Source organism: Cricetulus griseus, chromosome 5 (genome assembly GCF_003668045.3).
Source record: "Cricetulus griseus strain 17A/GY chromosome 5, alternate assembly CriGri-PICRH-1.0, whole genome shotgun sequence".
NCBI lineage: Eukaryota > Metazoa > Chordata > Mammalia > Rodentia > Cricetidae > Cricetulus > Cricetulus griseus.
Genome location: NC_048598.1, coordinates 126,410,822 through 126,436,514, shown reverse-complemented (window position 1 = coordinate 126,436,514; position 25,693 = coordinate 126,410,822). Strand labels below are relative to the sequence as shown.

Genomic DNA, 25,693 nt, shown 5'->3' with positions numbered 1-25,693 from the left:
ATGTTGGGACACTACAGCATTTTCATATTGTAAAAAGTGAGATTTTGGAGCTGGAGAGATGTCTCATCTGTTATGAAGGCTTGATGTACAACCAAAAGGATGCAAGTTCAAATCCCAGAACCCATAACAACACCTATGCCTATAGATTCAAGGGTTCTAACAGCAACATGCTGGCTTTTACATGTGTGGGTAAGTGCTCAGACATATGAATGTGTACACACATGTTTAAACATACACAGGATGACACATGTGTGCACACTCGAGCAGGAACTCATACAAAATAAATCTTTAAGAAATAAGCCTTACCCTTCACCATTGGCAAAATTGATTGGAGATTGACCATAGACTTTAATGTGAGAACTGTGATATGAAGCTTCTAGAGGAAAACTCAGGAGAATAAGAGTATCTTTATTACTATAGAGTTGGTCAAGGTCTCCCCACACCCTGGTTACAGAAAACAACAATCTTTAAAATGCAACAAATTGGATTTCATCAAAGTTAAAAGTTTGTGCACTTTTAAGAAAATGAGTAGGCAAGCCACAGCAGGGAGGAAGTGCTTGCAATTTAAAGATGTAGTCACTATAGAGCAAGTTCCAGGACAGTCAGGTCCATTACACAGAGAAACCCTGTCACAAACAAAACAGACAAACAAGCAAACAAAGCCTGATGAGGAATGTACTGTGTAAGTTTATCTTATTGATTGTGAAATAAAATACTGTTTGGCCAATGAGACAGCAAGTTAGATGGGACTAGGAGTCAAAGAGGATTCTGGGAAATGTAGTAGAGAAATGATGATCCAGGCAGGAAGTGACATAGCAAGGAGACTCATATTTAAGCAAGGAGAAACAGGAAGAGTCCCCTTTTCCCCTGCGATCTTCCTCCAGTGGCACAATGTGATCCACCGGCAAGGAGGGAGGCCAATAAGGCGTCCGATAAGATAAGTCTTATAAAATATATAGATTTATGATAGTTAAGACTGAGCTAACAGATGAGAATCCTAGTCATTGGCCAAGCAGCTTTGAACCTAATACAAGTTTCTGTGTATTCATTTGGGCCTAACTAGGGCGGGCGGCTGTCGTAAAGCACACCTGTGGCAGTGGGGCTCGGCGGCATTTGGCAGAAAGATTTATCATAACAAAACCCCAACCAACCAACCAACCAACTAACCAAAAAAAAAAAAAAAAAAAAAAAAAAAAAAAAAAAAAAAACCTAAAAAAATGAAAAGGAAAAAAGATATAATTAGTAAAATAGAAAGAGAGCAAGCCCGTAGCTGAGGAAGAACAAAAGCCATGCTGTTTAAATCAGCAAACACATTTCACAAAAGACAACATGTTAAATGTCTGGTAAGCATATGGAAAAATAGCTCACATTATTTTATCGGGGAAATGCAAATCAAAATGATTACACATGAATCGAAATAGCTAAACTTCAGTTACAGATGACACCGAATGTTGATGAGGATGTGAAGCCACTGGAATTCTTACACATAATTTTGGAAGGCAGCCTGGCAGCTTCTCAGAGTCAGATGTGCACACACTGATCAGTAATTCAGTGTCTAGGTATTGTTCAGGAGAAAAACAAACAAAAAACAAAAAAAAATTCTATCCACAAAAAGACTTGTGGGAAAGTGTTCTTGGTTCTGTGGCCTAACTAGCTGATTGCCTGTATTGATAAGGTTTTCCAGAAAAACTGAACTATCACTATCAATCTATAGGCCTCTCCCTACATCCTTTTTATGTATCTAGATAGATATATTTTTTTAAATAAGGAAGTGACTCACATGGTTATGGAGGATGGGAAGACCCAACATTAACAGGTGGTGAGCCAGAGACTCTGGAGTGTGGACAGTGTACTTCCAGTCTGAGTTACACTCAGACAAGACTGATGGCCTGACTCCAAGAGAGGCTTGTGAGAGAGCAAAAGATCCCTCAGTCTTTTGTTCTATTTAAGCTTTCAGTGGATTGGTTGAGGCTCACTTACATTGGAGAGCACAGTCTGCTGGGCTAATTCTAATAATTCAAATGATAGTGTCATCCAGAAACACCTCAAAGATATGTTCAGTATAATGTTTAACCAACTGTTTTATCACTTCCTGACCCAGGAAAAAGGACACATAGGCCCACCCTTTGTCAACTTGACACCCAAATGTATATTAAATCTTCAAATAAAAATGATACCAAGGTTATAATTTTTACTAACATCATAAAATACCCTGCATAAAACCAAAAACCACTAACATCCCTTCCCCAGAGGAGGAACTGAAGTCCTTGTGGGATATTTACTTTTTCCATGATATTCTATCTTGTAAATTAAATATTGTGAAGTAATATTAACAATGTGTAAATACTATGATATAAAGTTAATACATCTTTTGCTATATGGTGAGGGAATAGAGTAGAGGAAAGGAAAGGTGGGTTTAGTGTAGGTAAATAGGAAGATAAGTTAACGTCTACCATCTACCTATCTACAAAATGCATATTAATAACAAAATATAGAGAAAATATCTGTGATAATTACAGCCATAATTTGTATAGTTGGGTCACATGGTTTTGTTCAGCTTCCCCGCTTATCTATTCTGTATTCTCCTGTCATTCAACAACCATCTCAATTTTCCTACAGATCTGAGACATCCATATTCTGGTTTCATTGAATTATAGTTTTCTATTGGCTTGCATCACAGAGCATGCCAAAAGGTTTGCGCACCCTCACAGGTGTATTCACACACATTCTTTCTCTCTACATTGTGTGTGTTTGCTTATTTCACTGTAGAGTAGGAATCCCATTTCGTTTCGGTAATGAGCATTAACTACCCCAGCTGTCCCAGTATCTACTCTTTGTTGTTGATCTATGAGCATAATGAACCCAAAGTGGACAGGGGCCATCTTAACTTCCAGGCCAGCGGAGTCATTTTTATGTCTCCTGGAGGAAGTAGCTAAGACTGCTAGGCCGTCAGAGCAGGATATCATTGTAATAGGAAGCTAAAATTTTGCTCATGAGTCATCTTATTGAGTGGCACTCACATCTACATTCCACAACTTCTGGACCTTTGAATTCTCCTTAAGGAGACACAGTGCCATGTGATGGAGCATATAGAGTTTTCTGGAGAACCTTGCAGCAGACCTACAAGGAAGGTATAGCCATCTGGAAGAGGAGAAGACCAGAGGCCTACAATCTCCTTCAAGGGCATGTCCCTGGTGGTCCAAAATGTCCCAATAGGCCTCACCTCTTGAAGTTTCCATCCATCTTCTGCCCCGGCCTGCGGGGCTCTGGTAATTCGTGAGTCTGAGGTGGATCACGCCTGCAAATAATGGGCGAGAAAGAAAGAGCGGGACCAAGCAGATTCCATTGTCAAGGCCCATTTTATTGAAACCAAGGGGATTTTTAAAGAGAAAGGAGGAAGCAGAGAAAAAGGAGGTGGGGGGAGGGATGAGTTAATTGTTCTCAGGCAGGTATCCGGAATCTCCTATGTTTATCTCAAGCACTAACTAAGGAAATGGGGGAGGGGATAGGTGTTAGTTGCTTCTCAGGCCAGGTCCCGGAACCTGAGGGGTGGGATGCTAGGCTAGCTAGGCATGGGGGGTCGCCAAGGCTGGCTTCTAACAATCTTCCACCTCGTTACAGGCCCAAAGCAATGGAGCTGATCAGTTATAGACTGTGATAAGTAAGTGCTTGCCACTGAGTTGTATACCCAGCCTTTGGTTACTATTCACATGGATGGGAAGATCTTTATGTCATGTGTCCACAAGAGACCTATATCTACAACCACTACTCAAATATCCTTGACACCAATTTTCCAGTTCTGTTCTTCCCAAGTCCCTGGCCATTCTACTACATAAATGATTGGTCACAGACAATGAGTCTGCATATGATCAGGCCAACTTCTGTAAGCTCTTCCCACTGGGAAGATTTCCTTCACCAGTCCTTTCAGGGTGTCCCAAGGCGGTACTGTAGGTACACCTGCCCACTTTCAGGTGGTACTTGGATGTTGTGTTACCATCTGTGAGTCAGGCCAGAAGAGAAGTCTTCCACTGTCAAAGGATCAGAAGGAGATCCCCATGAGGCCACAGATGCAAGCTGGGAGAATGAAGGTAGTGAGAACAAATGGGAACTGTTGTCATTTAGTTCACTTCCTTCTCCTTTCAGTTTGGGGATCAAACTGTGGTCCTGCATGTGCTAAGCATGTGCACTACCACTGGGCTGCATCTCAGTCTTCCCTCCATTTTTTTTTTTTTTTTTTAGAAAGGGTCTTTTAATGCAGCTCAAACTGAACATTAATGTACAATCCTCCTGCCTCTGACTCTCACGGGCCAAGACTACAGATATGCGCCATTACATATGGTGCTGGGTCACTTCTCCATGAGGTGTAGTTACGTCTTCAGGACCTCTTCAGACATGACATGTAGCACTTTCATTTGATGATGGAGTCTTGAAGTATGTGTCCTGTTTATGGCTTGGTAAGTCAGATAACACTGTTAATGGTGGCCAGCTTAGTTTCTTGGTAACTTCATTGCTCTCCGGCAATCAGCCCTTCAGTTTCTGCCAAGTCCTATTAACAAACCAAGAGCTGCTTCTCCAAAGGAGAGAATTTATCTGTAGATGACAGTAGAGCCTTGTTAAAAACCCTAAACTTGCATTGCATTTTACTAATGGGGGTCCCAGGAAAGGCTCCAAACAGCGTGCCGAGAGAGAGAGGGAGAGAGAGAGAGAGAGAGAGAGAGAGAGAGAGAGAGAGAGAGAGAGTTCATTGAGGGAACTAGTGAGCCAGTTCACCTTGAGGCTCTATTCAGCAGCAGCAGGGCTCACTGGGTATGAATACTGCATCTTGAACTTCCAAGTCTTTGAAGCATAAGCCAAACAGACCAGTTTTCTTATAAGTGATATCTCCACAGACTGGAGAACTGACCTAGGGATTCTACCAGCTGCTGAATATACTTATTCCACTTATGCATTCCAGAACTAGGAAAATGGCCAGATAATGGGGTTTGGAGGGGTCCACTGGATGCTACAGTGGGTGGATCTGGGGGAAAGATTTTGCATTACATTTACATTTGCTGTTCTGAAAAGTGCGTGTGAGTGTCTACATGATAGAATTCATCATCCAAGAAGAAGGGAATCAAACCAAGCCGTGGGGAAAACAGTTATCTGTGACCTTAAGGCTGCACTGGGAAGGTAGAAAGACCTTTGTATTTGTTGTGGTTGACTGTCAAGGAGATCAGGTCACCAAAGCTGACTTGAACGAAGCTAGAAATGGGAGTGTACCCAAATCTAGCCAGTAACACTTGAAAGGAGAGTGCTTCTGGGAAGTTCCCATGTTTCAAATGGGCAGGCACCAGAGGGGAGCCTGGTACCAGACACTGCATAAACCTACCATTTCTGCATTTTAAAAGAAGTTAGAAAATAAAAGCTGGTAACAGGAAAATGGATTTATTTACAGTTTGGTCAAACCAGAGAGGGAAAGATTCTTAGTGCCTTTGCCCTTGCCTGGTCTGGAGTGTCACAACTTCACAGAAAGGATTTAACAGAATGGAGGAAATGAGATACGCATATGTTAACAAAGTTGAGAGACAGATAATTGTCACAACTGCCAAAAATGTGTGAACTCCCCTCCTGGGGGGCCAGTGCTTCCTCCAGTTCAGGAAGAAACATTTCAGGTAGGGTGGGGACCTAGGAAACTGATAGTCTGTCTTGGCCCAAAGCCAGGGATGTTCTTGGTTTTGTCACAGCTGTGTCCTAGCCAGAGGCCAGAAATGTTTAGGAGAACCGGTTTGTGTTCTGGTTTCTTGTTTTCATCTTGCTTTTCTTTTTATATAATGAACAAAGAAGTCAGGAAGTCAGGTGTGAGCAGCCACCTCATTGGCCTGTGAAGGTGTAGGTTGAAACTGGTGGTTCAGCTCTCGGGATTGAGGGGCATGGACACCCTGTGGGGATCTGTGGTTGGGCCAGTTAGACTGACCAACCCACCTCCCCTTACCTTATCAGTCCTTTAAAAAAAAAAAGACCCTTTGTGGCAACCCTCTGGGCCCCTCCTATGTGAGTTCCTTTTTCCTTTTAATATCTCTCCTGTAACAAAACTCCTTCCTAACACTCACTGTTCTATTGTCTGTGAAATTCTTTCTTTAAGTTTGTAAGACAGAGGACCTGGAAGCCACTGGCTCGTGATGGCTTTGGTGGCTGTGGATTATCCAGCACCGTAGCTCTCTCCACCCACTAGCTAGACTCTTCTGAGATCTGTGTCCATCACATTCAGCCTCCCACCCCAGCCGGCTTGATCCCATTCTACCATGGCTCAGCCTTTTTCTTACCCATAATGGGATTCCTGGGGAAATTTTTATTCTTTGGAGACTATTATTTTAAGAGTCCCTATTTTAAGTCTTTTTCTTCCCTGGACATCATTGTGTCTTGCAGAGACATCTTTTTAAAACAGGAGAAAAAAAAAAAAAAAAAAGCAACTGGAGTACAAATCAACATCCTAAGGACAACAGAGTTGTAAAAATGTAGGGGTAAAAGATGAGTTTCTGTTTCACCCCAAAGAGTCCCTGGAGTTACTGGCAGGAGGGACTGGCATTCACAGGAGAAAAACCGTATGCAGATACATTTAACACATAGGTGGGAAACCAAGGGAGCGTAATTACTCAGTATTCTAATGAGGTGTGGGGGGCATATTGATGCTTTTCCATAAGGGACAGAGAAATAGGGAAATGAATGGAACAGAGACCAGTGTTTTGTAAGTGGTTTTCTGGAAGTTGAGTGGGTCTAGGAGACAGAACAGCTTGTGGACGAGCTAAAGGAAGGTAAGGGTGGAATTGCTTAGTGAACAAAGGTGATCTTATTATGCAAATAAGGTACACTCTCAACCCCCAATCTGTCAGCTGCTCTCAGAATAGATGAAATGTCGTCTGGGTCTTGGTGACAATTTATAGTTTTTTTTTCTCAAGTGGATAATCTTTCCTGGTTATTTAATGAGATTCCTAGGGAGGGGGATTTAAGGAAACTTTATTTCATTTGTAAGTCAGAAGAAGCGAAACTTCAGGGAAAGAGGATCAAAGAGGTGATAGAAGGGAAGGTCAGAGAGACCTTGGCTCTGACTGCTTTTGCAGATGGGCGCTGAAGAGCCAAAGCAAGGCTCTTCACAGTACTGTTTTCTAAGCATCTGGAGTTACTGGTTTCATACCTGTACCTACCACTACTGGGCCTCCTACTTAGGAGATAACACATGCCTGGATTTTGAACCTGGATTTTGCATACTTATGACTAAAGCATTCTAATCAACAGAACTGGAGACTGGATTTCCAGAACCAGCTGGTAGGAGTTTAGTGCTAATATGATTTGATCATTAAGGTGGTACACCTGGTATCTTTTTCTAAGCTGGTGCGGCCAAGACAATGGAGCTATTCATTCTTCTATGCATGTCAGCGGCGACTCACCCTCAGAAATTCCTAGGAACCAGGGACTTTACAAAGTCATTTTATTGTTATAATTGTTTTGAGACCCAGGTCACATGCTGTAACCCAGGCTGGGCTGGCACTCCCTATGAAACTTAGGCTGACCTAGAAGTAATGGTGGTTATTTTGGGTCAGGCTTCCCAGTGGTAGAATTATTAGCATGGGCTACCATGCTCAGCTTTGAGTCACCAATATTGAATTTCTATATTTTTGTTTGAATCTTTTTGTTCTAGTTTCTTTTAAAAACCAAAGTTAAGGTGACTCTGAGCCTCAGTCTTATTTACTTGTATTGGGGGAGCAGGGTCTCATGTTTCCCCAGGCTGAGCTTAAAGCTGCTATATAGCTAAGAATGACATTGAACTTCTGATCCTTCTGCCTCTACCTCCTAAATGATGAGGCTGTAAGCATCTACTACCATACTCTGTTCTACGCTGGAGACCACACCCAGGGCTTTGTGCATGTTAAACAAGACCTTTACTAGCTGAGCTACATCCTCAGTTCACACTGTCAACCCTGTTTAGTAGACGGATTATTAATTCACCATCGCACAGGGATCATGCCCAACTAGTAACAAGTGTGGGTCATCTATCCCACAAAGTCATCAGTCAAGGGCCACAGTAAAACTGCCTCTTCTGTCTCAGCTTCTTTCTAGTCTGGCTGTTTCTGAGCCCAAGGGTCTTCAGTGAGCTGGGAAGCCTGGTGGCAAGTACTTCCTGTCCTCTGAAACCCGATTCTTCCCAGAGTCAATGTCTCTTTCTAATGTTCTGGTCTCTGAGCAGTCTCCTTCAAGGCCTGCCTCTCTCCGACATGCCCGCTTCTTCCTTTGTGTCTGTTGGTACCAAAGACAGAAAACTCCATTATCTTTAAGCAGGTTCTGCTTCCTGTCTTGAAAGAATTCCTAGGGGTAGGGGAAAACCAACTAGAAGCACTCCTTGGAGAGAGGAGGCAAGGGAAAAATACAGCCAAAAAAAAAAATGGAATATGTTGTTTTGTCATAGGTACCTCAGAGATGACCTGGGAGAACTCAGTCCCATGGGAGAGCTGGCTCTGTGGTGGGCAGCAACCAGCCAACCAATAATCATGTGACAGAGAGAGAAGGTGTTATTCCGTAGAACTTTTCAGGAAGCCCATGTGGCTGCTCAAAGCCTAGAGACATGGCTGACTCTTTTCCTAACTCCAGTCCTAGGTGTTATTGACAAATGTCTTTCCTTTTTCCATAAGCATTGTCTTTGTTGTCTCTTGTGGTCATGCTTTAGTTGTCTTACCTGGTCATGTCTTGGTTTGACTCTCGGGGTCACATGGTCACTGTCAATAATTCACTGTTGGTGGGAATGATGAGCTGAAACCTGGGAAAGGTCTTTGATTATTCTTACAGAGGAAAGCCCTGGCTGCCACACGAGGCTGGAGCAGCCCTTGTTCTCTCATCCTCCTTCTCTGTGGGTCACTCTTCTGACAGCTGCAGCCTGTGTCTGTCACCACCTCCACATGATATTGGATTTTGTAGCCTTTCCTCTCAGTTAAATCAGTGGATGTCCATATAATTTGGATTTCTATGGTTTCCCACCTGGGACTGGAAGGACCTCTGAGATGGTTACAGCTGACTTGCCACCTGTAGATACAGCCAGGCTCTGAGGAGCCAAGGGAATTGGCTAAGGTGACACCTGTGGACACAGTCCATGCACTTCTTACCCTTCTTCCTTGAACAGCCTGATCGTCCCTTAATTCTTATTGTTCCCTGGGTCCTTGGGGATGATTTACCTGCATTATCTTGGTGCTGCAGCCTCTGAGACCAGCATTCTGGACCCATCCTGCTGACTCCTGCTCTTTCCAGCCTGTTGGGCTGTGAGATTATTAACCCAAGGACAACGAATGCTTGTAGAGCTCGTGGGACTCAGATATTGGCCTGGGCTTTGCTCACATCCATCATCTATCATGTACAGAACACTTTTGAAGGGGATTGGGACTTCGGGTTGCTCAGAAGGCAGCCTCTGATATTTCACACACACACACACTAAGATGGGGGTGCCTCCTACATTAGACCCTTTGTAGCTGGAGATAAAACCTTACACCACTGTACCCACTACAGGTATGTTTGGACATGTTCACATGTGACTTTCTGGTTTGAACCATTTCAGCAATGACTTTAAGTCAAATTACGCAGCAAGCAATTCTGAAGCCTCTTGTTTCCCATTGTTTTGGTCAGTTTAATTATAATAACTAATAGAAATATTAGAAAGTTGTCTTAAAATCTTCAACTATGCCATGTGGTGGCACATACTTGCAACCCTAGCTCTCAGGATGCCGAGTCAGGAGAACCTCCAGGCCAACCTGAGCTATATAATGAGCCCCTGTCTGTCTCAAACAACAACAAAAATCCTAAGTGTTCCAGGCCACTATCCACGTACAGTATTCTATAATTCAAATTACAAGCTCTAAGTGCCTTTTCAGACACAACTTTCCCCCTTTCTCAGGCCTGGAAGCCGAGTGAGCCATTAGAAGGCCTGCCATAGTCAGTCAGCCACTTTTAGAAGGAAGAATCAGGGCCACAACCAAATCACTACTCTTCGGATTGTAGCACAGTAATTTTGGTCTCTGCTTCTCCACCTAGCAGAGACTGGTCACGTGATCCTCAGGGTAGCTGTGGTGCTGGGATGTGGTGGAGCCTATCCAGGGAGCTGCCTATCTTGGAAAACGTCTGATGAACTATTTGGAGCTTTGAAGACAGACACGGAGGTGTTCTGGTTGAAGGGTACCAAGGTTTCCATAGCAGTCTCTCTTTACCCTGGGCTCTTCTAATTTCCCATTTTCACCTCCATCCTGGTTATGCTTTTGATTTTGTTAGCCATGGCACAGCAGGAGACATAGGTCCACACAGTCACCCACAGCAGCCTGAGGTGTTCTCTTACTTTGTAGGGACCTATGGACTTCAACTCAGGTGAAGCTAGATCCTTGGCTTCACCAGAGAAAAGAATTTTCCAGATTGAAACAATATCAGGATGAGCCCATATGAAGCAGAGTTGGTCTTTAGTTAATTAATTAATTTTGCTTGTGTGTATGTGTGCGAGGTAAGTTTATGTATAGTATTGCAAGCATTTGTGTGCAGGAGCAGCTGCCTATGTGCATTCTGAGGCCAGCGGGGGGAGGTTGGTTGTCCTTCCGAATTACTCCATCTTCTTCTTCCCACTGAACCCTGAGCTCCAGGTCTTTTGGCGAGGCTGACAGCCAGCAAGCCCCAGGGATTCTCCAGTGTTCATTCTCCGTGGTTCAGGGGTCACAGGACCACGTCTATCTTTTTATGTGGGTGCTGGGACCAACCTTGGGTCCTCACTCATTCAGTGCCAGTCGGAGTTTAGTAAAAGACATCTTAAACGTGGATCTTAAGCAAGGAAGCAATAGAAGGAGGTGCTCATGGAGAAAATAAATGTGGGTATGGACTTCTCCAGGGACAGTCATGCTTAAGTGTCCTAGTGATGACCGAATATGATATTTTGGAAGCTTTTGGAATTTCACTGTTCAGCGGGTTTCTGGGGAACCCTCCCTTCCTCTGTCTCTATTCCATTTTTTTTTTTTTTTTTGATAATTGAGATTATAGGGTAACTCTGAAGGTGCAGATGGGATTACAATCAGATGAAAGATAAAACCTGGAGCCACCAGGTTTCCAAAAGGGGGTTGAGACGTGTCTTTTTACTGTAAGAGTGCTGCTGGTGAGAGTCCTAGAAAATTGCAGACTTATAGCTGGGGAGAGGAAAAGGCCTTAAGCAAACATGACTACATTGAAGTCTTTGATTCTCAGCTGACAAGAGGCTTTAACCAGACTCAGGGTGAGGGCTTCCTTGCTCCCCAAATCCCCAAGATTTCCCTTTCCTTTCTATCCTGCTGGATTCCATGGCTTGAGCTCTGAGCCTGAACAGGCCTTCCTTGTCAGCCAGTAGCATTAGGTGCTCTGAAGCTGCAGGCGGTTGTGCCCCACTCAACATGAATGCCGGGACCTACACTCCAGGCCTCTGTAAGAGCAGTCTGTACTCTTACCCACTCAAGACACTGTTAAAAGCTATTTTTAAAAGCCCCTGATTTTAAAAGTTGTTTAAATATAATTTTTATTAATTTATTGAGAATTTCATACATGCAATCTACATTGGTTAAAGACTGAATTAAAAAATACTTAACTTTTTTCATGCACTATATTTGGATCATAGGCTTTCCCTTCCCCCAGCTCCTTCCAGATCTGGGGGACTTCTTCCCACCTCCCTACCGCCTTGTGACTTCATGTTCTTTCTGATGTGCTCTCAAAAAAAAAAAAAAAAAAAAAAAAAAAAAAAGAAAGGAAAAGAAAAAAGAAAAGAAAAAACCCAGCAAAGCACTAAAACAACAAAACCAAAATTCAAAACAAATTACAAAAAAATCAGTAAGACAAAAACCATCAAAACAAACCAAAAAGTGCAAAAAAAAAAAAAAAAAAAAAAAAAAAAAAAAAAAACCATGGAATCCATTTAGTGTTGGTCAACTACTCCTGGGCAAGGGAATCTGCCCTGGAGTGTGTTTGATGTACCCAGTGACACTCTATTGAAGAAAACCGATTTTTCCTTTTCCAGCAGGTATCAATTCAAATGGTTTCTTGGTTAGGGTGGGACTTTGTGTCCACTTCCCCTTGGCAGGGCTGAGATTCTGTCTGGTTTGCACCTGTGAAAATCTTGTGTGTGCTGTCATGGCCACTGTAAGCCCATATGTATATCGGTCCTGCTGTGTCTGGAAGACACTCATTATTTGGAATCCTCCACCACCTCTGGCTCTTACAACCTTCCCACCTCCACTTCTGCAGAGATTCCCTGAGCCTCAAGGGGAGGGCTTTAAAGGAGACATCCCATTGAGGACCGAGTGCCCCAAACTCTCCCACTCTCTGCACATTGTCCAGTCAGCTTTTCTGATGAGGGTTGATCTATCCACGAATCTGATTCCCAACCTCCAATGGCTGAATGTTTAATGAACACTCGGGGTGGATGGGGGTTGGGTGGGGGGGGTGCTGTTATCTTACACAGGTAGCCTACATATTAGTGTACTAGTTTGGAACACACTTGCTGTGCAAATAATGGGCAAAGCTCTCACCTCCCCTATACTGAGGGTCAGAGTTCTGTGGGTCGGTTGTGAAGATTAGATGTACAGATGGCATGTAAAGTACTGAGTGTAATGTCTTACATATGCTGAGTGAATAACACATGCTCCCTGCTATTGCTATTACGATTAGTTTAATTGTGTCACCAGTCAGTTAGACCCATGCTACTGCCACCTGCTTCGATTTTCTGCCTGATCTGAAAATTCTGTCTGTCAGTCTTGGATCCTAAACCATCTCCTTCCCAACCCAATCCAGGATATTTATAATATTTACTGCTTACCGGGGCGCCCCGGCTCGATAAAGGCTACAAACACACCCTGACCTGCCCGACACCTCTGCACATTTCTCTGACACATGCTGGCTGTTCAGATGTTGAGAATGTCGACAGAAGCTGTCTTTGCTGGCTGGACGGGAGGTGGGCACTTCTTTCTATTTTCTTTCTTTACTGTCTGTATTTTCTGATTTGTTTTGTCATGAGCATGCATACATGCATTGCATTTGTACCAAGAAAAGAATTATTTTTGATTTTTAGAAAATCTAGTTGTTGCCATGCCTAGGAAACTTCCCCTGAAGGGTTCTACTGAATTCCAAGCACTCCTTTTAAGCCTCACGCCTCCTCAGCACCTCCCTTCCCTGTACTGTGTCATATTTACATCGGCTTGAGAGTGCTCTGTAGATATTCTTAAAGGGGCTGAGCATCCTTGAGGGGGCAATTGGCAACTTGAGGGGAGAGGCTGTGCCATTTCTTCTTTAGAAATAGCTTGAGTGTTTCTTAGCCAATTTCAGTTTTCTACCTTCCCCTGAACTGAATCCAAGTCTGTGAGACATTGAGGGTGTTTGGTTAGAGCAAGGCTTGGTTGCACCCTGATGAATTCTCCATTGTTCCCAACGTAAAATTCCTGGCACTGGCTGTTGCACAGCACTTGCCTAGCATGTGCAAGGCTCTTGCTTGGACTGTCAGTAAGATTGACAGCTTACTGTCACAGTCAGATTTCTGACACTTATATAGCACCAGAGTTCAGTCTTTGGGGGATCCAGATACACAGAGCAGTTTTCTGCAAGGACTTCCCGTGTTATGGAACTTGGGGGTCACATTTTAGCCTGTGTATGAAGTTAAGTCAGATCCTTTAAATAATTTTATTTTATTTAGTTTGCTTATTTATTTATTTATTTATTTTGAGATAGGGTCTCACTGTCCTGACTGCCCTGGGACTCACTGTGTATTTGAACTCACAGAGATCAGCCTGCTTCTGCCTTCCAAGTGCTGGGATTAAAGGCTTGTGCCACTACCTGGCCCATGCTTTTTCTCACTGGTTTTCTCTAAGCACCCAACAGTTCTGAGAGGCCTGGTAAAGGATGAGTTATGACTTATTTGCTCATCTGGTGTATGTTTAAGCACAAACATGATTAAAAACAGATGTGACTAAGAACCTGGGTTTTCCTGGGTGTGGTGGCACACACACACCTGCCATCCTATTACTCAGGCAGCTCAGGTAAGAGGATTGTCTCAACCTCTATTCCTAGAAGGAAGGGGGGCAAGAGGGGAATGGGGGAAAGGAAGAATGGAAGGTAATAGATTTAAGTCAGGTATAGTGGTATGAAGGGGAAAAGGGCTGTATGGGCCAGATAGAGGTTTAGATAACATGACCCCAGTTTGGCTATTTAACAAGTTAGCTAAGATGGCTGCTGTTAACTTGGCTCAGCAATAAATGTAACTATTATGTAACTCTTCACAGAACCATTTCTTGCAAAATGACACTTTTGCGTAGTTTTACTTAACTAGGTCCTTGAGACCAAGGGCATACTGCCTCCTGCTTCTTACATCGTCTTTAATTTCCCAGTGCCTTGGAACTCTGGGTGATGGGTGTCATATCTTAGACCTGGCACAGTGTGAGCACTTGGGAGGTGGAGGCAGGAGAATCAGGGGTTCAAGGTCCTCCTCAGCTATACAGCAAATTCAAAGCCAGCCTATGTGAAACCCCATCTCAAAAACCAACAGACGGAAATGAACAGTAAAAGAACTAAGTATGTAAGTGGAATTTGTTTCATTCTAGCCCTGTCTGGAGGCTAAATATTAGATGTTACTTCTGCTAGCAATGGTGGGTACACAAGCTGTCTACTGTATAGGACTGTTAAGAGAATTAAGGAAAGGAAGAGGCATAAGCAGTGCTCTGCCTTCACTAACAGGTAGCTTTCATTACTATGGGAAACTCAATGCAGCAGAGACGGGAAGAATCCTTGACTTCGAAAATCTTTCTTTCTCAGAAGGCAGAAAGGAAGAGCTATGAGTGTAGAACAGAATGAAAGGCGACTTTCTCATAGGCAGGAGAGAGTGAGGGTATGGTGTTCTGCAGAAAGTCTTTAATGCATCTAGAGGGACAGGTGGATGGATGGAGATGGGGGGGTGTTGTAGTCTAGGTGGTAAGGCTATGGGTTTGGAGTAGCTGATGGGGCTGTGGAATAGTTATAGGCTGGTAGCCAAGAACTCTTGTACTATAGGAATAGGACCTGCATTTGAACCACTAATGAATACTATGATCTTGGGAATGTAGACAAGGCAGTTTGTAAACAACAGAAACATCAACATCCAAGGTCAAGGCATCGAGTAGCTTTAGCGTTTGGTGAAGACCCATTCCCTGGTTCCTAGATGGAGCTTTTTTGCTGTGTTCTCACACGGTAGGAGCAAGGGGTTTGTGTGGGGTCCTTTATAAGGGCCCCAGCCTATGAGGGCTCTGGCACTGTGACCTAGTTACCACTTTTACAAAATCCCTCTCCCAGATACCATTGTCTTTCAGGTAGAATTTCAATGTATGAATTTTGGGAAGACACAGACATTTAGAACATGGCAGTCACTTACCCCAGGAGCCTAGGTTTTCTTGACTGTGTAATATAGCTAGCTAGTGGTAGTTCCTTTCCTTTAGGACTTTTTATGAGGAGTTAATTACATAATTGTGTGGATTGCATTTTAAAAGTTCACTAAATGCTAGCCAAGGTTATAGTTATAATACTAATTACTATAAAAACTGCATTTTGTTTTGTTTTGTTTTGTTTTGTTTTTTCTTCTACAGAAGAATTCCATCGCATACCCTTTCAGGTCTTTCCCGTGCATTTGGACACCCACATGCATACATCTGTCACAAAATAATAATAATGATGTGTTGTACATGTATTGTAACAATACAACAACTTTTAAATAGCATAGTCTGTGTCCCAAGCATTGTTGTAATTACTTAATATGGAAACCCTTTTAATTATCCCAATAATGCTGAGAAGTAGGAATTATTTTTCAACCTATTTAAACTTTGTCACTGTTATTAGTGTGTGAGTGAGGAGGCCAGAGGACAACTTCTGAAGTGATTTTTCCCTTCTGCCACAAGTTCTGGTGATTGAACTCAGGTCATTAGGATTGTAAGGCAGGCTCCTTTACTTGCTGAATCATATTGGCAGCCTGATTATCTCTATTTGATGGAGAATGAAACTGAGGTAGAGAAGTTAAGCAACTTGCCTAAGGTCACATAGCTAGTAAGTGACAAAGCTATAATTTCTTTGTTCCAGGAAATCTGGCTTAGAATTCACGTTTTTAACTACTTGACTATTAGATACTTACACTTGAACACTGTGTTCAAGGAGTCTGGGAAGAATGGAGGAGGAAAATGGAAATTAAACACAAATTGTGTCTACAGGTAACCAAGAGGAGTGATTGGACCTTATAAGACCACACTTACTTGTGATCAGCTTGGGTCACACCAGAAGTCCTAGTGTCAATTTTTGTTTGTTTGTTGTTGTTGTTTTTCAAGACAGGGTTTCTCTGTGTAGCTTTGGAGCCTATCCTGGCACTCGCTCTGGAGACCAGGCTGGCCTTGAACTCACAGAGATCCGCCTGCCTCTGCCTCCCGAGTGCTGGGATTAAAGGCATGCGCCACCAACGCCTGGCCCTAGTGTCATTTTTAAAATCACCTAGTAAGCTGAGGGCATTGTAGATGTGGCCTCTAGGCCACAGGTCCTCCTGGCTCAGTGCCAGGCCAGAAGACAGAATGTGCTGGGATGGATATAAATATGTCAATACTATCTGAAAAAAAATACACATATTAAGACCTTGTCTAAAAAAAAAAAAAAAAAAAAAAAAAAAAAAGAAGGAGAAAGAAAAAAGAAAAGAAAAGCACACAGCCTTCTGAATGTGGGTTGCTGGATCATCAGTTGTTCACAGACTGGATGCCCCCTCCCCAGCTAGGTAGGCTGGACATCTCACCGCAAACACATTTGTTCTCTCTTTCTTCCTGAGTGCACATCCCACATCCCCAGCATTCTTTGATTTAGCCCTTTCTGGCTTCAAACGGCTGATGCTGTTGTGCAAATATTTGAACACTAGTTATATAATAATCTTAGTATTCTGAATGCCAACTTGAGATAACTAATTAGCAAATTAAGCTGATTGTTGAAAACAGCCATAATCCAAAAGCTTAATTATATAAACACATAGTTAAACTATATATGTCTATTTGTTTTTTGAGACAGGGTCTCTCTATGTTACCCTGGCTGGCTTGGAACTTTCTATGTAGATCATGGTGGTCTCCAACTCACAGCAATCTGCCTGTCTCTGCTGTATGGGATTATTAGCCTGGGGTACATAGTGAGTTCCAGGCTGCCCTTTATGGAGAGAGACACTGCCCAACCCCACTCCTCCAAAGATTTAAATATTCAAAGATCACTACTTTATAATTACTGCATGTCATACTGTTACGTGTTCATGCCTACGTTTAATGATATAAACTTAGCTTGAATTCAGCCATGGTGGAATCATTACACCACTGGAACCAGCTAACACTACAGTCAGCACCTGCTCCAGAGCCCACCCCCACTTCCCAGATGGATGACTTTAGTTAGAATCACAGCTGGTGTTTGGAACTCTGTGTTTCAGCAGAGGGTTCCACTGAGAGTCCTTTGATTCTACCTGGGAGAAGAGGAGGAAGGGAAAGAGGAGGAAGAAGAGGAAGTGATATTAGGCAAGGAGAGGCAAAACCAGGAAGAACCTGCCTAACGCCCCAGTTCCTGAGCTAGGCCAGCACCGCTAGGGCTTGCATGTATTAAATACATGTAAGATATTTGAGTAAATTTCTTTTTATAAAGAAATGAAAAGTGACTGATCTGATCTATTCCTCTTGTTTTACTGTTAAGGAAACAAAACTTTCACAGTTCAGGTCCAGAGTGCTGTGACTTCTCCTGAGCATCCCAGAGCAAGGTTCACTGCCTCCTCTAAGGAAGCCAGTGCTGTGACACCCCAGAGTAGGGGACAGTTTCCTGCCAAAGTCAGCCAGCAGCTTTTCAGACTGAAGCTGCAGGAGACTTCTGCTCCTCACAGATCTTGGTACTTGCCAAAGCCACCGGCACTGTGCCTCCTTGCCCTGCACACAGCAGACTCTCCAGCTAGACTAGCAAAAGCTGTCTCCCATTAATAGAAATCTTTAGAAGGACACCAGGCTTTCCAGACCCATGTTCCATGGCTGACTTGAGGTCAGACTGAAAATCTGACCTCCATGAGCAGGTGTTTTAAGTTGGTTCTCAAGTTTTGCTTGAGGAGATCAGTTTAAAGTCTCATGGCCATGTTAATTTGTATTAGGCAGAGCCAGAAATGGCTATCAGGGCCAGCTAGAGGGAAAGAGGATGTAGTTTGGTAGAGGTGTGGGTGATATAAATACAAGGGAGAGTGTATATCAGGGATTGTATACAAGGGAGTGTTTGGGGGGGGAATGTACACAGGGGGTATGGATATAGGAGGAATGAATATAGGGAGTATATACAAGGGGAATGTACACAGGGGGTATGGATATAGGAGGAATGAATATAGGGAGTATATACAAGGGGAATGTACACAGGGGGTATGGATATAGGAGGAATGAATATAGGGAGTATACACAAGGGGAATGTACACAGGGGGTATGGATATAGGAGGAATGAATATAGGGAGTATACACAAGGGGAATGTACACAGGGGGTATGGATATAGGAGGTATGGATATAGGATATAGGAGTGTATATAGGAGGAGTATATGAAGCGTTTATCTAAGTTGTTCTATCATCAATAAAGACTCAGGAATCAGATATTGGGGTAAAACCTGATAGATCAAAGAAACAGTGGAGGAGAGACTAGTTGATCTTCTCTCCACACTTCCCAGATCCAAAAGGGATGAGAATCATTCTAAGTCCTTCCCTACTCCTTTCTGTGCCTGTCTATTGTATCCCGGGTCCTCCAAAATCTCTATGGTCAATTCTAGCTCCATTCCCCCCGCCCCCTTCCAAGTTTTAACTTGAATGATGCAGTCTTGAAGTGTCACAGTGCGATCAAATATTCCACAAGTATATATGAGGGGAAGTGTATATGGGGTATGTATATAGCAAGAGGGCAAATAGGGAGGCGTATACACAAGGGGACATATATTCAGGGTAATTGCATACAGGGGGCATGTATAAAAAGGGGAGTGTGTACAGGGGTATTGTACACAGGGCAGAGTATATATGGGGTGGGGGAGCATTTGTGGGGAAGTATATATGTTGTGGGGAGAACATACAGGGGGAGGTGACAAAACATCAGAGGAATGAGCCAGGCAGTGGTGGCGCACACCTCTAGTCCCAGCACTCTAGAGGCAGAGGCAGGTGGATCTCTGAGTTCGAGACCAGCCTGCTCTACACAGTAAGTTCAAGGACAGCCAGGGCGACACAGAGAAACCCTGTCTCAAAAACAAAACAACAAAACTAACAAAGGGGAAAAGTCAATGGAATGAGTAGACATTTAGAATAATCATTTTTTAGAGGCAAGAAGTCTAGCTCTAGGTGTCCAGGTGTATACGATTTCCTGGGACAAAGTCTTGGCAATCGCTTCCGTTTAACAAAATTTGATTCTTTTGTTATCAGTTAGCTTTACTGCATTATGTAATCCCAATTATACGGTGCTTAGCACATGCCTGAATGCTATGCACAAACACGTTTTGGTGCTAGCACTATGATGAAGGATTTCATAATAAACCTTAAATTAGTTGTTTAAAACTGTAGTAACAAAATACCACAGACCAGATGGCTTAAACAACCAAAATTTATCTGTGTATAGTTATAGAAGCCAGAAGTCCAAAATCTAGGTGTCAGTGCAGTCTTTCTCACCGGCTTGCAGATGGCTGCCTTCCCAGTCAGTGCTCACATTGCACACTCCTGAATTCTCCTTTTTTCATTTATTTATTGTGTGTGTGTGACACATCTCCCCACCACACGTGCTATGGCACACGCAATGGCAGTCAGAGGACAACTTGAATGAGTTGGTTCTCTCCTTCTACCATGTGGGTTCCAGAGATCAAACCAAGGTCATCAGGCCTGGGGACAAACGCTTTTGCCCCAGAGACATTTTGCTGGCCCTAATGTCCTCTATTTATGAGAATACCAGTCATACTGGGTTAAGGCTTGCTCTAAAGACCTTATTTTAACTTAACCAACTTTTTAGAGACATTTCCACACTCAGTTGCTGTCTGATTTGCTGGAGGTTAGGGCTTCAATATATTAACTTTAAAGAGATACAATTTGGCTCAGAACAAATGTTTAAGAGCTGTTTTATCTATACTTCATGAACCTGACCCCAGTCACAAACTTAGACATGAAGGGTCCTTCTTCATTGACACTGACAGGCTTTATCATCTACACAAGCTGGCTGCTATGTCAGTGTTGAGAGCCTGCAGGGGAAGTGAGTGCCTTAAAAAAAATTACATTGACTTCAAGAATTTTGACACTTCTGTTTCTCTCCTTCAAATTGTCTTTTTTGTTTTGCTTTTACAAAAAGTGATTTTCATACTTGGGAAGTCCCCAAACAATGCTCAATATTAGCAGACTAATGACTAATATATCGACTAGTGACATGGAAGTGGCTAAAACCACTAAGCAAGGCTGAAAGTTGGCAGCAAGATCCCTGATTGAAGGGGGGGGGCATTAAATGTCTAGTTGTTTCTTTTTTAAAAAGAACAACCGAGTACTTCCTCCGTGTCCTGTGTCACCCATTTTGCCATCACTTCCCCAGTCCATTAGTATTTGTTAGACATCTAAAGCAGGCTGGGCATGTGAATAAAATCGTTGTGTCCCCTGCCTTCATCAGTTTACAGTTGAGACGTACTGGCTATTAAAGAAAGTGACTCATAGACACACAGTCTCTGTCTTACAACTCAAGAAGATTTTAAAGGGCTCGGGACCGATAGATACTTTTCTTCTGGCTAGGGTAGTGGATTCATTCAGTCTTCAGAAAATACTTAAAAGATTGTGGCATAAGACTTGTATGAGGGGTTGGAGGGAGAGGTGGTTAAGCCTTTAAGAGCACTGACTGCTCTTGCAGAGAACTTGGGTTTGGTTCCCAGCACCCACATGATGGCTCGCACCCTTCTATAACTGTAGTTCCAGGAATATGACACCCTTTACTAACATCTACAGGCACCAGCTATGTATGTGGTACACACACACACACACACACACACACACACACACACACACACACACTCAGGAAAAACACTCACACATATAAATACATTTAAAATAGCATGACTTTGAATGAAATGAGTGAAACCCCTTGACAGATACACATTCAAAGATGAACTTCAGGTATTCCTTGGATGACCTGGGCAGTGAAAACTAAATAAGAAAAACCATGGCATGTGCTTTTCTTGTGTGAAAGGTGGGTGTTGTGGTACAGGATGGAATCTAAATACTAGGACCTAGTGTCTGATCCAGGAGTATTGTGAGTTTCAAGTCAGCCAACCCTCCATAGTGAGACCCTGACTCAAGAAACAAACAAAACAAAATGAAACAGGTTAAGCCAGTTGGTGATGGCACACACTTTTAATCCCAGCACTTGGGAGGCAGAGGCAGGCAGATCTCTGTGAGTTTGAGGCTGGTGAGTTCGAGACCAGTCTGGTCTACAAAGTGACTTTCAGGACTACACAGAAAAACTCTGTCTTGAAACAAAACAAAACACAATTTAAGATGTGTTGTTTATAGTTTCAAGCTTTCTTTGTTGAAGTGAGCTTGTTAAAGGGAAAGACAATTTAACCCAAACCACTACAATACTCAGAGTTATAGACTCTGAAGATAATGGCATGGAGTCAACATTAGCATTCCAAAATAGAGGAAACCAAGGTGGAAAGGACTGGACCAAATCAGGACCCAAACCAAACTCCATGTCTGGTATCTGAGGCATGTGGTATGTTGTGAACTACAAAGGGCTTGGGCAGCCCTGTAGTTACAGCTTTGCTATTTGTAGCTCAGGTGGCTCCTGTCTTGACCTGACTCCTACTCACTACCTGTGGCTTTCCCTGGCAAATGTTTCCTGGGTCCCTATGGCAGCCTATGCTTCATACTCAGAGATGCATGCATTTCCCTCTCAGGGGCTGCCTACATGTTTCCTGGCCTTACAGGCTTCCCTTTGCAGTCTCTGGGTGCCTACATGACTCTTCAACTCGTGAATTTTGCATTCCTGCATCAATCATGTGGACAATGCCAAGGTCCGCTCAAGTGGTAGCTGCACCCCTTGAACCACAGCTACAGTGCCTTCTGAGTAGAAGGTGGCTGAATGCAGGGAAACATTTCTCTAGAGGGTGGTGTTGTGTGAGCAGACTATCCCTGGGGATTTATTTTCTCAAGGGAAAGTCTTTGAAATGAGTTTTTAATTTTATATCGGGACGCCTGGGAGAGATGAGATCTGGCCAATTTTGAGATGTCTTGAAGGCATCCTTCCTATTGTTCTGATATAAAGTGCTTTACTTTTTTTAAAGGTATGTGTGTTGCTTGTATGCAGGTGTGTGTGTGTGTGTGTGTGTGTGTGTGTGTGTGTGTGTGTGTGTGTAGGATAGATGACAACTTGAGTGCCATCTTCAGGAATACTACTCATCTCCTTTGAGACAGGATTACTCATTGACCTGGAACTCACTGATTGGACTAGACTGGCTGGCCACTGAGCTCAGGGGCCTTTGTATCTCTATATTCCTAATATTGGGAATACAAGCACACATCACCACACCTGGCATTCTCACACGGATTCTGGGGAGCAAACACAAATCCTCATGCTTACAAACAAGTGCTGTGAGGCATTAACCCCACCCCACCTATTTAGATGGTCTAGTCTTTTCAGAAACCATGCCTTCCTCAGCTCTGTCTTTACACAAGCTTTTCTGACCAAATTACAATTTTCCCGAGTCTTTCTACTCTGATTTTGTTCCTGATTCTGTCTGTAAACCCAGGAGTTAGCAATAACCATCTCACAGCCTGAATACTGGACTGCCATGGAATAATTCCACTAAATTAATTAGTTCATTATCTTCAGACTCAGCCTCTCTCAAAGTCTCAGGCCCTGGCTCCGTGCAGCCAAGTTCTTTGTCAACACATAACACAGGACCTTTACTACAGCCCCCAGTAGAGTCCTCATGTCCTCTGAAACCTCAGGAACATAGTCTTCACTGTCTTGATTCCAATGACTGACTTCTTCTAGCATTCGAGACTACTCAACGCCTACCAGAATTACCCATCAAGCTCTGCAGCACTCCAGGCTTTTTCTATCCCTTATCTCCAAATGTTTCAGAGTCTTCCCATGACCTAGTTCCAAAGGCTTGTGAACATGGTCAAAATCAGCTTCTCTGATATCAGTTTTCTTTTATTTTTTGGTCACTGTTAGGAGGGATTTATTTTGGTTCATTGTTTTAGATATTTCAGTCCATAGTGGCTTCACTGTTCTGGAGCCTGTAGTGAGGTAGAATATCACGACGGGAGGAGCTTATGATAGAGACTACTCATCCTTTGGTGAATAGGAATCATAGAGAGAGACTGGAAAGGCCCAAGCATAAAATACCTGCAAGGATCCACCCACCAATGACCTAATTCTTCCAGTTAGGCCCCGCCTAGTACAGTTCCCTGCACTTCCCCAAATAGAGCACCATCTGGGGACTGAGCCTTTCATATACTAGCCTTTTAGAGAGACACTTCATATCCCAGCCATAACAACACGATAAATGGAAAAAGCATTTACTTTTATTAAATTAGGTCTTTAAAAATTCATGGATGAGGAGAGGAGCTAGGATGTAGTTCAGTTTGTAGAGTGCTTGCCTGGTATGTTCAAGACTCTGGGTTTGATCCTGAGCACCACTTAAATTGGGCATAGTGGTACACACCTGTTAGCTCAGCTTTTGGAAGTCAGAAGCAGAAGGATTAGAAGTTCAAGGTAAACTTTAGCTACTTAGCAGGTTCAAGGCCAATCCCCCAAAAGAACTTCATGGATGGTTTAGAGGGCAGCTCTTGAGCTATGCCTTTAGCAGAACTAGCAGAATTCTACAGAAATGTCCCCTAGGATCCAGGTCGGCAGGAGAGACAGACATCCAGCGTCATCCTTGAGGCAAAGAGATCATAACTTTAGGGCCACCCTGGGCTCCATACCAAGACTCTGTCTCAACCAAGAAAAAAAAATAAGAAAATAAATATCGCCTCTACCTGTGTCTCTATTGAGAAGCCACCACCAAGACAATAGAAGCTTACTTAAATCTAGGATTAGGAAGCCAGCCATCCCCAAAGGACAAGCTGTGCCTGCTCACTGCTTCTCTGCATCAGGAAGCCTGATGTGCTCTGGGGCTTTTTATTAGCAAAGCTGTGAAAGTCCAATGTGTATAGGGCCATGCTTGCCAGGGAGCAGCAGACATAAGAAACTGCTTATCTCTAGGGGTAAGCTAGTGTACATTCTTCATTGTGAAGGGTCTTACCCGCTACTCTGTTAGTGCCACACTCCCACATCCCGCCATATGTTCCTTCCCTGAGGGAGGTGTGATACTTACCATAGTCAAGTTTGGAAGAAGACATTTCACAGACATGGTCCAGGCCTCTTGCCCTCTTCTTTATCCACAGAAAGCAGGTTTGTTTTTTTTGTTTGTTTTGGTTTTTTTTTTTTTTTTTCCATTGTAGTTGCCCATGATCAAAATAGCTCTTCGAAGTTGCCTGGAACTGACTGAGTATATGGGCCTAATCCTGGGGTCCAATATTAAAATGCTTGCTTGCCAACAGAGCCTGTAACAAGCATATAAAAAAAAGGGGGGGATCCTTTGATCTCTATGTGTCAGTTTATTTTTTCTCTCCCGATCAAGGTCAAGAAACTAGGTCTGGAGAAATGGCTTGAAACTGGAAACTGCACTGTGTTACAGGCCAACACCTGGCTCTCAGGATACTGCCTGTTTTGAAGTGCCAGCAGCTTTCAGAGCATTTCACATTTGTATCTCTGTGATCGTCACAATAACGAGGCAGGATAACATCAGCTCAGGATGTGGCTCCTACAACTTCCTAATGTATTTAGATTATGACACACAAAGGAGATCTAAAAGTATCTATGTACATTCACAGACAGACAGACAGACAGACAGACAGACAGACAGACAGACACACACACACACACACACACACACACACACACACACACACACACACACAGAGCAATTCAAGATAGGTATGAGGCTGCTAGGATTCTGGCTTCTCTAAGCCTGCCTGGCCACTCTGAGCACTGAGTTGTTTGCATTGGGCCTCAGAGCCATCTGCAGCTTAACAGATGGGAAATTCTTAGTGAAGTGGGCCAACTAGTTAAAGGTTAAAGGTTACAAAGTTACTAAATGTATTGATCTGAATGAGAAGGGCCCCAATAGGTTCATGTGTATCAATGCTTGGTTCACAGCTGGTAGAACTGTTTGGGAAGGATTAGGAGGTGTGTCCTTATAGGAGGAGGTGTGACACTGGGGGTGGGCTCTGAGATTTCAAAAACCCATGCTATTCCCAGTTATCTCTCTCTCTCTGTCTTGTTGTCTCAACACGTAAACTACTGATCTCAGTAAGCCTGCCTGCTTACTACCATGCTGTCTGCCACTGATCATGTACTCTAGCCCTCTGGAACCATGAACCCCCAATTAAATGCTTCCTTTTATAAGTTGCCTTGGCCGTGGTGTTCTGTCAGGGCAAAAGTAACTAAGACAGTAACTAGATGTTTAAGTCCAGATCCTCTGAATCTCAACCCAAACAACTTCAAACAGTCTGCAGTGGGAAAAGCCTTTATTACCAGCACAAGTCCTCATTAAGACTTACAAGGTCAGCGAAGGTT

At 43.2% G+C, this 25,693-nt stretch overlaps 1 pseudogene; it reads right to left on the bottom strand.

Moving 5' to 3' along the window:
• Window positions 1-3,002: 3,002 nt before the first annotated feature.
• LOC113836023 overlaps window positions 3,003-25,693 on the bottom strand; it is a 94,697-nt pseudogene continuing 72,006 nt past the window's right edge.